The sequence below is a fragment of the Moschus berezovskii genome, chromosome 6 (genome assembly GCF_049115385.1).
Source record: "Moschus berezovskii isolate FMDL1 chromosome 6, NW_MosBer_1.0, whole genome shotgun sequence".
In the NCBI taxonomy this organism is placed as follows: domain Eukaryota; kingdom Metazoa; phylum Chordata; class Mammalia; order Artiodactyla; family Moschidae; genus Moschus; species Moschus berezovskii.
In genome coordinates this window covers 9274073-9292367 of record NC_142465.1, presented here as the reverse complement: position 1 = coordinate 9292367, position 18295 = coordinate 9274073, and the positions used below count along the sequence as shown (strand labels likewise).

The window sequence follows — 18295 nt, the reverse complement described above, 5'->3', positions numbered from 1 at the left end:
TTATCAAAGAATATTTGCACAGCTTCAGATACTCTGAATACTGGAATTTTTACATTTTGAAATAAGATTAATCTGGTCTTCAAATTGTGCCAATATCCAAACTGGGAAAATATGGTGCCTGTTCTAGGCTTGAAAGTTATCACCTAAATTCAACTAATGACCAAAGAATATGGAACCATGGCAGTCATGAGGATTTAGTTAATCTGTGTCAGCTGTTTGTGTTTTGGTCCTTTGTGGTTAGTTCTGAACAGGTGAGAGCCTAAAATTTAATTCCTTTGTCCCTGTTACCATGATACATCCAAAAGAAAAATATTAACGAACCAAGTATTTACACATATCTTCATTGCTAGGACACAGCCGTAGTCTCAATATATTACTGTTTGTTACCTCTTGAGTGATACTATTTGGTTGCTCATTGAGCAATAAGAGAAGAATCAGTATAAACAGCAGAGCGTTTGTAAGAGCAATCATGCTTTCGCTATGCCATGCTCTGGGATAAGCACTTTTCACATATTAACTTATTTAATTCTCCCAGTGACCCACTGATGTAGTTACTATTCCAGTCATTCCCATTTTAGTGATAAAAAAAGTTGGCTGAAGTGGTGGTTTAATCTTTTGTGACCCATGGACTGTAGCCTGCCAGGCTCCTCTATCTGTGGGATTTCCCAGGCAAGAATACAGGAGTGGTAGCCATTTCCTTCTCCAGGGGATCTTCCAACCCATAGATTGAACCTACATCTCCTGCATTGCAGGCAGGTTCTTTACCCCTGAGCCACCAGGGGAGCCCCTAAAGAAACAGACAGTCGTTTATTCAGCTATTATTTATTGAGTCCTTACTATGACCTGATAATTGGCTGAAGAATTAGGAATACATCAGTCATTCCTGCCTTTGTGGAATTTACCATCTAGTGGTAAGAGGAAAAAAACCTACAAATATGTAAATTATATGGTAAGTTAGAAAGTGGTGATATTGAAAAAAGTAAAGCATTAAAGAGGGTTCTGTGTATGTTTGTGTGCATGTATGTTTGTGTGCAGTTTAAAGGATTATGGGCAGTAACAGCTTCACTGAGAAGGTGACTTTTGAGCAAAAAATTGAGGCAGATGAAGAGGTAAAGCCCTGGGAGACGATCATGCCACAAAGAATAAACTGTCAAGTGCAAAAGCCCCAAGAAGTTACCTAGAGTGTAGCAAATGAAGCAGGAAGGCCTTCATGGGTGGAGTGAAGCGAGAAATAGAAAAGGTCAGAAAAACGGCTGGATTCCCTGGGCTTTGCAGACATTAACTTTTTGGAGCTGAGAAGGTTTTGAACAGAGAAATTGTATGATGTGACTTGTGCTGTAAAAATATCATCTGGAGGTTATATTAAGAATAGACTGTGTGTGGGCAGGCAGTAGATGGGGTGCTGGTAGGCTAGGGCAGGAACCAGAGAGATGAGTTAGGAGGCTGTTATAATAATCTGGGGGTTATGGAGACTAGAGGGTAATGAGAGGGGGTTGTACCAGTATAGTTGTATGGAGGTGGTGAGAATCATCAGATTCTGAGTCTTTTGAAGATGGAATCCCTAGGATTTGCTGGCAGATTCCCTTGTGACTCAGCTGGTAAAGAATACGCCTGCAATGTAGGAGACCTGGGTTCGATCCCTGTGTTGGGAAGATCCCCTGGAGAAGGAAAAGGCTACCCACTCCAGTATTCTGGCCTGGAGAATTCCACGGACTGTATAGTCCATGGGGTCGCAAAGAGTCGGTCATGACTGAGCAACTTTCACTTCACTTGGATATGAGATGGAGAAGAGTAAGAATGACTCCGAACTTTTTGTCCTGACTTACTGGAAGGGTGAGGTTGCATTGACTGAAATTGGGGAGAACTTGGAGAGGATCGGGGTTGCTAAGATCAGGAATTCAGTTTTGATCTGTTGGGTCTGACATGATGACAGAACATCCGGGGGAGGCGGGACAACGGCTTTCCCAAAGGGGCCATCTGGATCCTACTCCCTGAAACCTGTGAGTATGTGTGGCTACATGGCAAAGGGGAATGAAGCGGGCAGAGGGGATGAAGGTTGCTAATTAGCTGGCCTTGAGAGAGCGTTTTCCAGGTGGACGCAATGTAATCACACGTGTAGATGTGGAAGAGCACCACGGAGGGGGCGGTGTCAGAGAGATGCAGTGTGAGAGAGATTTGACTGGGCATTGCTGGCTTCGGACATAGAAATGGCCAACAGAAAAGGAGTGCAAGCAGTCTCTAGAAAAGACAAGATGATTGATTCTACCCTGGAGCCTCTAGAAAGAAATGCCACCCTGCTGGCAGGTTGACTTTAGACCAGTGAGACTCATTTTGGACTTCTGACCTTCAGCAGTGTAAGGTAATACACTGGTGGGTTTTTTTAAGTGTTTTATTTATTTAGCATCAGCTGCGCTGGGTCTTTGTTACCGAGCACGGTCCTTCTCTAGCTGCCGCAAGCGGGAGCTCCTCCTCCTTGCAATGCTCCTCCTTGCGATGGCTTCTCTTGTTGCACAGCTCAAGCTCTAGAGCAGGCAGCCGTCAGCAGTTGTGGTGCTAGGACTCAGTTGTCCCTCAGCGTGTGGAATCTTCCTGGAGCAGCGGTAGAACCTGCGTCCCCTGCATTGGCAGGCAGATTCGTAACCATTGGACCACCAGGGAAGTCTTTGGTGTTGTTTTAAAGTCACTAGGTTTGCGATCATTTGTTGCAGCAACAAATAGGAAATATAGCATCCAAGTGGAGTTATCTGGTAGGTAGGTGGATATAAATGCCTGGATTTGGGGTAGAGGTTCAGGATACAGACATAAATGTGGAGTTATTGATGATACTTAAAACCAGGAGACCTGAGGAATTTCCTGACAGTCCAGTGGTTAGGACTCCGCACTCTTAATGCAAGGAGTGTGGGTTCAATCCCTGGTCGAGGAACTAAGATCCTGCGTGTTGCAGGACATGGCCAACAAACAAGCAAATGAACAAAAAACTAGGAGAACTGATGAGATCAAGGAAATCAGTGCAGAGAAGAGGGGAGGGAGAAAAGGGCAGGGGGAAGGCAGGGCCTGAGCTTGAAGAAACTCTGCCAGTCTGAGATCAGGAAGGTGTGAAGGAGCCAGCGAGAGGCCTGGAGGGAGAAGCTGGTGAGGCAGGACAGCCAGCGGGGCGTGCCTCCTGGAAACCCGGAGAAGGAAGTGTTCCAAGGAGGGGCGATGATATACATTATGCCCTGCGATGGCTCAGGTGAGAGGAGCATGGGGATGGGTCGTGGGATTGGACAGCGTGAAGGCTATCGGTGATCTTGACAAGAGCAGTTGGAGGCGAGTGGTGAGGGCCAAAACCTTTTGTAGATGTTAGCAGGAACAGTCAGAATGGAACGGAAGGCGAGTATAGGCTCCTTTCTTGAAGAATTTCATCGTAAGAATGAGCATAGAGCAGGATAGCTGGAGAGGAAGGTAGCCTGTGAGTGTGATCGAGAGAAATAAGAACGCATTTTGTGTCCATGAGAATGACCAGCAGAGAGGATCAGAGGGGTTCAGTGGCTTGCTCAAGGTCCCATGACATGTAGAACAGAGTTGAACTGTCCCAGCTGAGGGGCAGACCCACCCCCAGAAGCAGAGCCACTTAGTGAACTCAGCAGCTGACCAGCACTCATGAGTGAACCCAACCAAGACCAGCTTAGTAATGCTTGCTGTTTTAATCTGTTAAGTTTATGGGTGACTTTTATGTAAAAAGAAAAAGCAAAGCAAAACTGGTATTGGGTCAAATTAGGTACACGTGTTTGGGGCACATGACCACCTAAGTTCATGACCAAGGCTGACTAATACATGCAGAGGACATTATTAGCTTCATTAGAATGAGACTGTAAGAGGCCTTTTGCTCTCCAAGGTCTGCCTAGGTATGAAAATGTATATTTTATGCTAAATTTCTAATTTCCTTTTTCACTGGAAAAAAAATAGGAATGTAATCACCTTCAGCGACTTATTTATGACATGAAAATTGATATATATTTCTCTCAATAGGTGGCAAAATAAGAATAAAGAACACTATTACTGTTTCCTAAATGCTTGTCTAGACAACACCAAGTAACTGCTTTTTCATGTCGTAACAATGCCATATTTTAAATTTTTTACACTTTGCTTTCATTTCTTTTGAAAAACCATGAGGGAAGTTTGTATCTCGAATATATTTGAAAAGATCATTTTCCTCTGTTAGCTTGATTTTGATGATTATTTTATAGTGTATATGTATGCTGAAACATCAAATTGTAAGTCTTAAGTATATACAAGTTTTGTCACTTATTCCTCAATAAAGACAAGAAAAAAAAGCAAAATAAAATTCGGTTCCTCAAAATGAATTCATCAGGTGAAAAAAGGATGAAAGAGAAAGGAAATATCATTTTCCAAAACCCTAATTCACCTTAGTTCGGACATATAAGTAATTGTCTGCACAATTAGTTTCAGGGTATTATGACTTTGGTGCAAGAAAAGCTATGATGGCTATAAACTCATCTTTTAGCTGTAACTAACTGTTAAAATCTAGGAATAGACGCTTGGAATACATTTCTTGATTAATCCATTCCTTTTCTCAAAATATAAGTGAATTTGGAGTAAGACCTTATTTTGGAGGATTTTATGCTTCAATGAGGGCTACCCCAGTGGCTCAGTGGTGGGATGAGGGTTTGATCCTTGCGTTGGGAAGACCCCCTGGAGAAGGAAATGGCAACCCACTCAGTATTCACTCCTGGGAAATCCCATGGGCAGAGGAAGCTGGTGAGTGACAGTCTACAAAAAAGTTGGATATGACTTAGCGACTAAACGTCATCAATGCCTTCAGTTCAGTTCAGTCGCTCAGTCGTGTCCGACTCTCCGCGACCCCATGAATCACAGCACGCCAGGCCTCCCTGTCCATCACCAACTCCCGGAGTTCACTCAAACTCATGTCCACAGAGTCGGTGATGCCATCCAGACACCTCATTCTCTGTCATCCCCTTCTCCCCCTGCCCCAAACCTTTCCCAGCATCAGAGTCTTTTCCAGTGAGTCAACTTGTTGCATGAGGTGGCCAAAGTATTGGAGCTTCAGTCCCTCCAATGAACACCCAGGATTGATCTCCTTTAGAATGGACTGGTTGGATCTCCTTGCAGTATAAGGGACTCTCAAGAGTCTTCTCCAGCACCACAGATCGAAAGCATCAATTCTTCGGCGATCAGCTTTCTTCACAGTCCAACTCTCACATCCATACATGACCACGGGAAAAACCATAGCCCTGACTAGACGGACCTTGGTTGGCAAAGTAATGTCTCTGCTTTTTAATATACTATCAAGGTTGGTCATAACTTTCCTTCCAAGGAATAAGCGTCTTTCAATTTCCTGGCTGCAATCAGCATCCACAGTGATTTTGGAGCCCCAAAAAATAAAGTCAGCCACTGTTTCCACTGTTTCCCCATCTATTTCCCATGAAGTGATGGGACCAGATGCCATGATCTTCGTTTTCTGAATGTTGAGCTTCAAGCCAACCTTTTCACTCTCCTCCCTCACTTTCATCAAGAGGCTTTTGAGTTCCTCTTCACTTTCTGCCATAAGGGTGGTGTCATCTGTATGTCTGAGGTTATTGATATTTCTCCCAGCAATCTTGATTCCAGCCTGTGCTTCTTCCAGCCCAGCGTTCCTCATGATGTACTCTGCATATAAGTTAAATAAGCAAGGTGACAATATACAGCCTTGATGTACTCCTTTTCCTATTTGGAACCATTCTGTTGTTCCATGTACAGTTCTGACTGTTGCTTCCTGACCTGCATACAGGTTTCTCAAGAGGCAGGTCAGGTGGTCTGGGATTCCCATCTCTCTCAGAATGTTCCACAGTTTCTTGTGATCCACACAGTCAAAGGCTTTGGCATAGTCAATGAAGCAGAAATAGATGTTTTTCTGGAACTCTCTTGCTTTCTCCATGATCCAGCAGATGTTGGCAATTTGATCTCTGGTGCCTCTGCCTTTTCTAAAACCTGCTTGAACATCTGGGAGTTCACGTTCACATATTGCTGAAGCCTGGCTTGGAGAATTTTGAGCATGACTTCACTAGCGTGTGAGATGAGTGCAATTGTGCGGTAGTTTGAGCATTCTTTGGCATTGCCTTTCTTTGGGATTGCAATGAAGACTGACCTTTTCCAGTCCTGTGGCCACTGCTGAGTTTTCCAAATTTGCTGGCATATTCAGTGCAGCACTTTCACAGCATCATCTTTCAAGATTTGAAATAGCTCAACTGGAATTCCATCACCTCCACTAGCTTTGTTTATAGTGATGCTTTCTAAGGCCCACTTGACTTCACATTCCAAGATGTCTGGCTCTAGGTCAGTGATCACGTTATCGTGACTATCTTGGTCGTGAAGATCTTTTTTGTACAGTTCTTCTGTGTATTCTTGCCACCTCTTCTTAATATCTTCTGCTTCTGTTAGGTCCCTACCATTTCTGTCCTTTATCGAGCCCATCTTTGCATGAAATGTTCCCTTGGAATCTCTAATTTTCTTGAAGAGATCTCTTGTTTTTCCTATTCTGTTGTTTTCCTTTATTTCTTTGCATTGATCACTGAGGAAGGCTTTTTTATCTCTCCTTGCTATTCTTTGGAACTCTGCATTCAGATGCTTATATCTTTCCGTTTCTCCTTTGCTTTTTGCTTCTCTTCTTTTCACAGCTATTTGTAAGGCCTCCTCAGACAGCCATTTCGCTTTTTTGCATTTCTTTTTCATGGGGATGGTCTTGGTCCCTGTCTCCTGTACAGTGTCATGAACCTCTGTCCAGAGTTCATCAGGCACTCTATCTATCAGATCTAGTCCCTTAAATAAGGGATTTGACTTAGGTCATATCTGAACGGTCTAGTGGTTTTCCCTACTTTCTTCAATTTCAGTCTGAATTTGGCAATAAGGAGTTCATGATCTGAGCCACAGTCAGCTCCTGGTCTTGTTTTTGCTAACTGTATAGAGCTTCTCCATCTTTGGCTGCAAAGAATATAATCAATCTGATTTCGGTGTTGACCATCTGGTGATGTCCATGTGTAGAGTCTTCTCTTGTGTTGTTGGAAGAGGGTGTTTTCTATGACCAGTGCGTTCTCTTGGCAAAACTCTACTAGCCTTTGCCCTGCTTCATTCTGTGCTCCAAGGCTAAATTTGCTTGTTACTCCAAGTGTTTCTTGACTTCCTACTTTTGCATTCCAATCCCCTATAAAGAAAAGGACATCTTTTTGGGGTGTTCGTTCTAAAAGGTCTTGTAGGTCTTCATAGAACCGTTCAACTTCAGCTTCTTCAGCGTTACTGGTTGGGGCATAGGCCTGGATTACTGTAATATTGAATGGTTTGCCTTGGAAACGAACAGAAATCATTCTGTCATTTTTAAGATTGCATCCAAGTACTGCATTTCAAACTCTTTTGTTGACCATGATGGCTACTCCATTTCTTCTAAGGGATTCCTGCCCACAGTAGTAGATACAATGGTCATCTGAGTGAAATTCACCCATTCCAGTCAGTGAGTCTCTAAGCACAGAACATCTTGCTTTGTATTCATTCCTCTTCTCTCTTTTCTGAGGGGTAAGGCTACTGTGATTCTCCTTAGTGTCATGATCCCTGGGACTCGCCGTCTCTCTCCTCCCTGATTACCCTCCCAGCTCCATTTCAGAGGAGTAGAGGCACTGTGCCCTTACTGGTCCTTTCTTTGTGTAAGTTCAGTAATTCCTAGCTTTGCCAGAATTTATATTCTTCACCAGACTGTATCACTAGTCTATGTGAACACTGATGTAAGATACTATTTGAACCCTGTAGCTTTACAGATTGGGTTAGATGTATATCTGGTTTCCTACAGACATGGGACAGAAATTTGCAAGTTTAAAATCTAAGAAATGTGTTTGCCCAAAGGCCTGGTGATGTGTTAATAACCATTCCTACCCACAGAAGATTTTGAGTCACTTCGTGCTCTGTCGTTGTACAGAGACTTTCCTCTGGCATATCAGGAAGCATTTAAGAGAGAGCAATTTTGTTCATGACTCTTTATGGCAGATGGTGATGAAATCACTGTTGTGGAGGGGTTTTGATTAGAACTAAGGGAGCTATTCTGAACTTGACATCCACCGAAGAGCCTAAGTGGATACGTCTTTCATATTTGGTCTCCTGGTATTAAACACTTTCTTACATTAATCACTTCCTTGGCTGTATAATAGGGTGCCAACCAGAACTTCTATATAAATAATAGTTTTATTGAATACGCATGCCAAGAGCTGTTCTAAGACCTTTCTAAGGTGGGGGTTTGAATGCATAAGGCAGTTGAATTTCACACATTTTGATTTTTAAAATTTCTTAGACCTAAAAACAGTCTTCAAAGTTCTTAAAGGTCATTTTGTCATGAAATAAGAAGCAATTATATGACTTGAAGAAATACTGAAAGAGAAATATTTTTTTTCTGAATATGTTTCTGTTAAAGCAATCAATTGATTCATAGGAACACCAAACAAGGAAACATGACAGGGATTAATACAGCAATTGGACAGCCATGAAAGAAGGGAATTTTTGGCACAGGCAAGGTGTAATCATGAAACAGGAGAGATGGAAAACATAATGAGACCACAGCTACATGCAATAACGTAGCTTTTTTTTTTTCAAGTTATGTCTTGAGTGTAGCTGAGTTTTAAAAGGAAGTGGCTAAGGAAACGTTGGCACTAACCTGTATCTTTTCTTATGAAGCTTTTGATGCCAAACAATTGCATAGTTTTCAGAAATGGTGAAATTAACATGGTCATGTGCCCTAAGATGGGGGTGGGGAGAGGAATTTGGGATGAAAAAGTGTATCAAGTTTCCCCCAAACTAAGCCGTTTAAGACAACAAAAAATACGTTATCTCATAGTTTCTAAAGTTCTGGACCCCGGGAACAGTTTAGGCAAATGGTTCTGGCTCTTGAAGTCACAGTCAAGCTGCCATCTTCTAAAAGCTTGACTCAGGCTTTGAGGAGAACCCACTTTCAGATGCATTCACTGAGATGTGGTCACAAGGCTTCAGTTCTTCACATTTTATTTTTCTAATCCGATCTAGAAAATGACAATTACTTCTGCTGTATGCAAATGGACAAACAGACCAACCGTATTAAGACGTGATTGGTGACTATGCAGCATTTGACTATCAGGAGATGGGATTTATGGAGACCATCTTGGAGCCAGCTTTCTTTATGGTTTATTCTTTTACAAAAAGTCATTTGACCTTCAGTTAATGAACCAGCATCTGCTTATACACCTACTTCCTTTTGGATTATACAAATCGTCATCACAGGAATTTGGAGCTGGAAGAGACTGTAGAGATGATCTTTTAACCCAGAAATTTTGGTCTTTTTGAGGAAAATAAAGCCCAGAATACACAAATGAATTGCTTTAAGCCACCCTCTCCTCCAAGAGCTGATTCAAAATTTTATCTGAAGACCTGTCAGTATCTTTTTATAAAATATTTGAACAATATTTTGTTTATGGTTTATTTTACTGATTCATCAAAAGAACCCAAATGTTTAATTTTTCATGAGTCTAGATTCAGTCAAATTGAATCTTTTTTCAATTTATGAAAAAATGTATTGAATGTTATTTTGTGCCAGATTCATATTAGATACTGTTAGATACACTTTAAAATAAGAGAAAAAAAAAAATCCCTTTCCTAAGAAGCCCACAGTCTCTTTACGTTTAAACAAGTATTGAAATAGGTGCTGTGGATGACACAAAAATGAAAAAAATATTATTCTTACTCTAAAAAGGCTTAAAATCTATTACAATTAATGTTAGAATTCTGTATGTAAAATGCTAATTGGCATGATTTAACTTTTCATATGACTGATCTCATGGCACCAGTGTTAAGCTAAAGGGCTTTGTAGCTCCCTTGTTGATAGCTGGATTTGCTACTGGCAGTTAAGCTGGGTCCATGTTACTTTAATGTGTTTACATTTGTTTATTGAAGTACAGTTATTTACAACATTATACGAGTTTTGTTAGGGAACAGGGTTCTTGGCCTCCTTAAACAATGGAAATTGATCAAAGGCCAGACTAGAAACTCAAGCAAGACTTTATTGGGACTGGTGCTACAGCAGGAGAGAAAGAAATCAAGTAACAGTTTCCCTTGTTTGCTTCCTAGGGCAGGGGTTGGGGTAAGGGTGACTTGATTTCTTACACGTGGTGAGTGTAGGAGTGGGTCCTGGGGCTAGGTCAGAAGGGGTGGCTGTGATGGTCTGCCCACTGCCTTCACTGTGCTGCGTGAGGGTGCCAGTGCAGTGCTGTTACTGGGTTTTGGTCTTGCTGTATCTTGTTCATGATGTGCCCCAGCTGTACATGCTCACCGTTACTTTTAGTCCCTTATGGTTTCTTTGTACTTTGTTGCTGGAGAAGACACTTGTCCGGGGCCAGCATTATAGTAAGGGTCCCAGGTCCCAGCCTATCTTAGTCTCAGGTGAGTGGCGCAGTGATGCAGTGTTTACAGATTATGCTTCATTAAAGGTGATTACTAGGTAACGGCTGCGATTTCCTGTGCTATACAGCATATCCTGTGGCTTGTCTATTCTTCACGCAATAATCTGTATCTCTTAATCCCATACCCTAATCTGCCCTTCCCCCTTTTTCCCCTTTGGTCACCACTGGTTTGTTTTCTGTGTCTGTGAATCTGTTTCTGTTTTGCATATATACTCATTTGTAGCTTTTTTTTTTAAGATTCCACATATAAGTGACTTTATACAGTATTTATCTTTCTCTCTGACTTATTTCACTAAGCATAATATTCTCTAGGTTGCCCATCTATGTTGCTGCAAATTGCAGAATTTCGCTTTTTAATGGCTGAGCAATATTCCATGGCGCATATATGTGTACATATATACCACATCTTCTTCATCCATTTGTCTGTTGATGAGTATTTGGGTTGCTTCCATAGCTTAACTACTGTAAATAGTACTGCTTTGAGCACTGGGGTACATGTGTCTTTTCAAGTTAGTGTTTTCATTTTCCCCCCCGATATATACTTAAGAGTGGAACTGTCAGACTATATAATAGTTCTATTTTTAGTTTTTTCAGGAATCTCCATACTGTTTCCCGTAGTGGCTACACCAATTTACAATTCCGCCAACAGTGTGTGAGGACTCCGTTTTCTCCACATCCTCACCAATATTTGTTATTTGCAGACTTTTTTGATGATAACCAGTCTGACAGGTATGAAGGGATATTTCGCTGTCGTTTAGATTTGCAGTTCTCCAATTATTAGGGTTAGTCGATCAGTTGTGTCCGACTCTTTGTGATCCCGTAGACTGTAGCCTTACAGGCTCCTCTGTCCTTGGAATTCTTCAGGCAAGAATACTGCAGTGGGTAGCCATTCCCAAGAATTAGTGATATTGAACATCCTTGTCTGTTAGCCATCTATATGTATTCTTTGGGAAAATGTCTTATCATGTCTTCTGTCCATTTATTGATTGGGTTGTTTGTGCTTTTTAAGAACTGTTTGTATTGTTGACAATTAACCCCTTCTCAGTTACATCATTTGCAAATATTTTCTCCCATTCTGTAGGTTGTCTTTTTCATTGATGGTTTCTTTTGTTGTGAAAAGGTCTTAAGTTTAATTAGATCCCATTTCTTTATTTTTAAATATTTATTTATTTTGCCTTAGGAGACAGATCCAAAAAATATTGCTGAGGTTTATGTCAAAGAGTGTGCTGCTTGTGTTCTTTTCTAGCAGTTTTATGGTTTCAGGTCTTATACTCAGGTCTTCGATCCATTTGAGTTTATTTTTGTGTATAGTGTGTAGTTATGTTCTAATCTCACTGATTTACATGTAGCTGAAATAGTACAGGCGAAGAACCAGCGTAATGCTGGGTATCCAGGTAAGAGCTTTAATTACAATATAAAAGATGTTTCATAGCACGGATTACTGCTTCCATTTCTTCTTCCTGGAAAATGAAGGAAATAAAAATACACTGTAGGTTTCTCCTGAGGAGTAAAGGTTGGCAAAATATGCCGCTCCAAAATAAGCCTCTTTGGCACAGGATTATTTTGAGAAACAGGAGACATAAGAGAAGCTCTGAAAACACAGAAGTTACCATTTTTAAGGGAAATTTACATTTATAAGGAAATCCCCCTTTGTAAGGTTATCTTTGTATCAGAAGAGAAAGATGACTAAATCACAAGAAATCCATCAATGGGGAAGGCGCCAATTTAAATCAGCGTAGCAAACCTTCCTTTTGTTTACTATCCTTCTCCTGGTCACGTCCCCATAATCGGATACTTGCACACCCTTCTCTCTTTTGTCTTTAGCTGAAGATGGTATTTAAGCCTGAATTCTCAACTACCCCTGAGTGTTATTCAGTTTTTCCTGCCTATCTCCCCAAAATACATGAAGTATACATGTTAGTAAACTTCTGTTTATTTCTTTCTTGTTACTCTGTCTCTTGTTACAGGGTACCAGGGAGAAATCCTAGAAGAGTAGATAGAAAATTATTTTTCCTCCTCTACAGGAATAAATGCAATAATCCATGTAAAATACTTAGCCCGCAGACTGACACATAGTAGACATGTAAGTTATCATTATTGGATGTTTCAATAAAGCATTCACTAGTATGGACATAGATAAAACTGGGAGAGCAATCGCAAGCCATGGGTCAACAGAGCTAGCAGGAAAATAGGAACTAGGTCCAAGGCCCAAAATAGCTAGGAAATATAAGAGCAATGGACCTGGCTGGCAGTGCAAAGTGAGGATGAATTCCATCAAGGTTTTACTCAAAGCCAGGGCAGGCTTGGTGGGTAATCTGATTTATTTGAAGGGCCTGGAGTGGGAGAGACAGCAGAGCAGAAGCAAAAACTAGGTGAATTTGAGGTTTCAATATAAGAAAGGAAATATAGATATCATATAGTGGAGCAAGTAGAAGCAGGCTTGGCCATAAATGGCTGTACCTTGTCAAAGGAAACGGTTAGGATAGAGGGGAAAGAGATTAATGCAGTATGCCAAAATGATATCCATATGTGTGGAAGCCCGTAACCATTAAGTGGGAGCATAGTGGATAAGCATAAAAGTAGAGAGAAAGCAAAAATGACGTAGTTGTGGGAGGATACTAAAGACAGTTTCATACAGAGCAGAAAATAGAAATTGTATTCTGGAATCAGACAGCACATGCTGGCCAGGCTCTCCAGAAAATTGCTAGATCCCAAGTTCTGTTAAGAACAATGCATCAAATCCTTGAAAGTCAGAATATCATGGTAGTTTAATTTAATGAGCCATAAAGGTGGACAGATTTAATTTCAGATGTATCGCGTGACATTTGATAAATTAACCTCTATTAACCTTGATTTTCTAGCAAGTCAAATAAAAATGATAAAATTCTTCTGAGGGCAATATAGGAGAAGTCTTTTGAAAATGGTTAAGCGTTTTCCTAGAATTTCACCTTCCCATTAATAGAGAAATGACAAAAGAGAGTTGCTATTTTGGATTTAATTTTACCAACAATGAAGAAGCTCTGAGCTGAGTTGGGAACTTCAGAAGAAAGAGGAGAAAATACAAGGTAATTACCTACAGTACACCCTGGGTAGAAAGAAGGGAACTCGGAGCGTGAGCCTGGGATCAGGTCGTTTCTTTCCATTCCTCCAAGAGGTTTCCAAAGCACAACTTGGCAAGAACTTTGGGACCACCCAGATGGCAACACATGTCCTACCTTCTGGAAATGTTCCTTTTCCTTTGTCTTTCTGTGACATTTTTGTGCAAACATTTGTTTTTCCACCTAGGTGGTTCTGAAAGTGCCTAAGTCAGAGTCAGGAGCACTTCAGTTCTCTTTTACTTCCTTTGACCTGTCACTTCTCTACAGAATTTATCGTTCCCTTACTAAGATGCCGTCCGAGCCCAAGTTTTAACCGCTCCTCTGATTGACTCACCTCTGAGTGCGCTCAGGCGTCAAAGTGTCAGTCGCTCAGCCGAGTCTGACTCTTTGCGACCACATGGACTGTAACCCACCAGTCTCCTCTGTCCATGGGATTCTCCAGGCAAGAATACTGGAGTGGGTTGCCATGTCCTTCACCAGGGCATCTTCCCAACCCAGGGATCAAACCTGGGTCCCTTGCATTTCAGGCAGACTCTTTACCGTCTGAGCCACAAGGGCAGGTCACACATGGTATCCATGTCAATGAACTTCTGTTTGTTTTTGTCCTGTTAATCTATGTTTTGTCAGACATGGTGCATCCTGCTGAGGTAACGAGAACGTAGGAGGACAGAAGGAAAGATTGCTCTCGTCCCCTACAATAGCTACGTGATGACACAACATCTGAAAAGCTAAGCCGCTAGGTTTTTCAAAGACTTAGGTCTGGGATGGGCACAGCATCACTTCCACCACAGTCTCTTGGTTAAAGCAGTCACAGGGCCAGACCAGACTTGAGATTGTGGGAAATAAACGCCACCCCTCAATGGAGGCAGGGTGGATCAAGAGTGAGTGGCCATTTAAGATCTACCGCATTCCCATTGAATATTTTAAAAAACTCAAGCCCTTCGTGTAGACCTGGAAGTGCCCGGGTGAGGGTTGGCAGCAGGAAAGACATCTGCCCTAGTTGTAGCCTGTCAGCACTCCACATTCCCTGCTCCTTCTCAACTGCTTCTGGTCACTTCATTAGTAAACCTCCATTCTCTTCAGGGCTGCCTCTTCCTCAAACAGGCCCACAGCTGGAGCTTCCCTCTCCGAGGCTGTGCTGTCACAAAGGGGACAGTGAGAGGCAAAGCGGGGAAAGCCAGACGTCGATGCCCCTCTTCCTCCCACCAGGAGTGCCCACGGCGGCCGTCCCTCTTCCCGAGGTCCTGTCTCCTGCCAGCTCACTGAAGGCCCATCGTCCCAGCGCTGCAGTTTCCTTTCCTTTCCTCTCTCACACATGTTTTACTTTCTAATAAGTCTCTGGATAAGGCCAGACGTCATTTTCCATGAGAAAAATCTCCTTTCCCAGAGGGAAGTATATTGAGCTTGTCACGCCCTTGCCTGCCCCACACCACAGTAGTGGCCCTGGACCTTACCTTGCAGACCTAGCGTCCCCCTAACAAGGGACATGGAAATGACGAGAACAGACTCTGTCTTTTTATGAATATACTGAATTCCGCCTTTCTCTCTCCTGGTTTTTACCTGTGGCCTCTCTGCTCTGCCAGAGCGGTCAGCCTGCCTTGGGGAGGATGAAGGTCGTACAGTAGGAAGGCAGAGAGGAAGGGGAAGCGGGATGCAGCTGACTTCCAGAGCTGTCAGAAATGAAGCAACAGTCTTAAAAGCCAGTCTTTGTCAAGAGAGGAAATTTCTCTACTCCATAAGCCACCATTAACATATCAGGAGCAGAATCCAGTGCGCTAAAAGGAGAGCGTTACTCTGGCGGGAGAGAACTGAGGGGAAGAAAAGCACCTGCGGCAAAGGGGTGGGCGGACCGGGGCGGGTGTGGGAGGGACACGGGGGTCAGCTTTGCGGAACATGGGGCGGACGTTTGGAGACACTGTTCCTCTCCACGCTCAAGTCCTACTACAGGGAGGTCTTCAAGTCAGTCAGAGCAGATGGGGGTTTGTCCTTCTCAGGAACGGCTGCCTGAGAGCGGGTGAGACTGAAGCCGCGGACTCGCCGCACAGGATGGCCCTAGCGAGGCCAGGGCAGAGAAGGCCTGCGGCTGGGGATCCGGTGTGCGGGGGCGCGGCCGAGGTTCGCGGCCAGCCGTGCACGGGCTCCTTAGCCACCGGCCGGGGAGCGAGGTGGCCGGGGGCTGACGACCTTAGCCGAGCCGAGAGAAGGCGGGCGGGCTCCCGGCTGCAGATGTTAGCGGGGTGCTCAGAGGGCCCAGACTCGCCCCGCCTCAGTGGAGGCCAACCAGCGTGACCGGCCCGCAAGGGAGGCGGCAGAAAGACGAGCGCACGCCATCGCACCCCGTCTCCCCAGTGCCCAGGGGATGTGCGCCTTATCCGCGCCTAGAGCCATATGGGGAAACGGAGAGAAAGGAGCAACCCAGCGCTGATTGCGACTTACACTTTATTTATTTGTTTTGCAAGCTTAATCATTTAATGAGTATACTTATGAATATTAAAAAAGGAATCACTTTTGTTTAAAATATGATTTAAATGTTGAGAAAGATCCCTTTTCATTTGACGACATTTCTAGTAACATTTGTGATGTAAAGCTTGGCATGTTGTCATTTCCAGTGAACTTAGGTTACACTTTAATTGATGGAAAGTTTGCTCCTCACAGAACACTCTGTCAAGTGTACCATTAACTAGAAAAGTCCATGTGCTCTCCCCTCCCCCAAAATTGGCTGCTCCCCCGTAGGATGGCAGCTCGTGAGGATTAGGTCTGTGACCGAAAACTTTAAAATTTCAGTCTCGCACACTTCAGTTTTACTTTTTGTTCAGTTTGCACCTTCATTCGTGGTATGTTCTTCAATAAATGACCAGCTTTCCTACAGAAATGAATTCTTCAGCTCCCCCAGGATGCAGATGTAGCCCTAATTATTTTTAAAGCAAAAATATTTCTTCCCACCTCATCAGAAACCATCATTCCTTCTAAACTCCCCATTGTTCATGTTTTATTTGGAAAGACCCGAAACTGTGAAAACACGAACCTCAGGTCACACAGTGGTTTGTGGCGCCTCTGCTCTGATGAACTTAACTCCCAGGAGCTTGGCCGCCGTTCCTTGTGGTCTGCTGCTGGTCTGGGGGGAGCTGCCAGAAGCTCTGTGTGTGGTGTGGCCCAGGTGTATCGGGAGCCACATCCCAGCGGACCCAATTCTGTGGTCTTTTCTGGGGTCCCATCTGTCTCAGCCTCAGGTAACTGTCCTGCTGAATTGCAATAAAATAAAAATAAAATTCCTCTTCTTAGTTTGATATAAAGTTGGAATTTTTCAAAAGGTATTTTCAATAAGAAACTAAGATAATTTTAAAAAACACTAAGACCTGCAAGACCTGCTAGAACTAACACCCAAAAAAGATGTCCTTTTCATTATAGGGGACTGGAATGCAAAAGTAGGAAGTCAGGAAACACCTGCAGTAACAGGCAAGTTTGGCCTTGGAGCACAGAATGAAGCAGGGCAAAGGCTAATAGAGTTTTGTCAAGAGAACGCACTGGTCATAGCAAACACCCTCTTCCAACAACACAGGAGAAGACTCTACACATGGACATCACCAGATGGTCAACACTGAAATCAGACTGATTATATCCTTTGAAGCCAAAGATGGAGAAGCTGTATACAGTCAGCAAAAACAAGACCAGGAGCTGACTGTGGCTCAGATCATGAACTCCTCATTGCCAAATTCAGACTGAAATTGAAGAAAGTAGGGAAAACCACTAGACCATTCAGGTATGAGCTAAATCAAATCCCTTATGGTTCTACAGTGGAAGTGAGAAATAGATTTAAGGGACTAGATCTGATAGAGTGCCTCATGAACTATGGATGGAGGTTCATGACATTGTACAGGAGACAGGGACCAAGACCATCCCCAAGAAAAAGAAAGGCAAAAAAGCAAAATGGCTGTCTGAGGAGGCCTTACAAATAGCTGTGAAAAGAAGAGAAGCGAAAAGCAAAGGGAAAAAGGAAAGATATACCCATTTGAATGTAGAGTTCCAAAGAATAGCAAGGAGAGATAAAAAAGCCTTCCTCAGCAATCAATGCAAAGAAATAGAGGAAAACAATAGAATGGGAAAGACTAGAGGTCTCTTCAAGAAATCAAGATATCAAGGGAACATTTCATGCAAAGATGGGCTCGATAAAGGACAGAAATGGTACGGACCTAATAGAAGCAGAAGATATTAAGAAGAGGTGGCAAGAATACACAGAAGAACTGTACAAAAAAGATCTTCACGACCCAGATAATCATAAAGGTGTGATCACTCACACTCACCTAGAGCCAGACATCCTGGAATGTGAAGTCAAGTGGGCCTTAGGAAGCATCACTATGAACAAAGCCAGTGGAGGTGGTGGAATTCCAGTTGAGCTTTTACAAATCCTGAAAGATGATGCTGTGAAAGTGCTGAACTCAATATGCCAGCAAATTTGGAAAACTCAGCAGTGGCCACAGGACTGGAAAAGGTCAGTTTTCATTCCAATCCCAAAGAAAGGCAATGCCAAATAATGCTCAAACTACCACACAATTACACTCATCTCACACACTAGTAAAGTCATGCTCAAAATTCTCCAAGCCAGGCTTCAACAGTATGTGAACCATAAACTTCCAGACGTTCACGCTGATTTATAAAAGGCAGAGGAACCAGAGATCAAATTGCCAACATCCTTTGGATCATTGAAAAAGCAAGAGAGTTCCAGAAAAACAT

At 42.8% G+C, this 18295-nt stretch overlaps 1 long non-coding RNA gene across 1 annotated transcript in view; it reads left to right on the top strand.

Moving 5' to 3' along the window:
- Window positions 1–1658: 1658 nt before the first annotated feature.
- Window positions 1659–18295, top strand: part of LOC148777540 (uncharacterized) — a 62227-nt gene continuing 45590 nt past the window's right edge. Inside the window, exon 1 of the long non-coding RNA XR_016037496.1 lies at window positions 1659–2000. This is a non-coding gene — a long non-coding RNA (uncharacterized LOC148777540). The remainder of the gene's footprint in view (window positions 2001–18295) is intronic.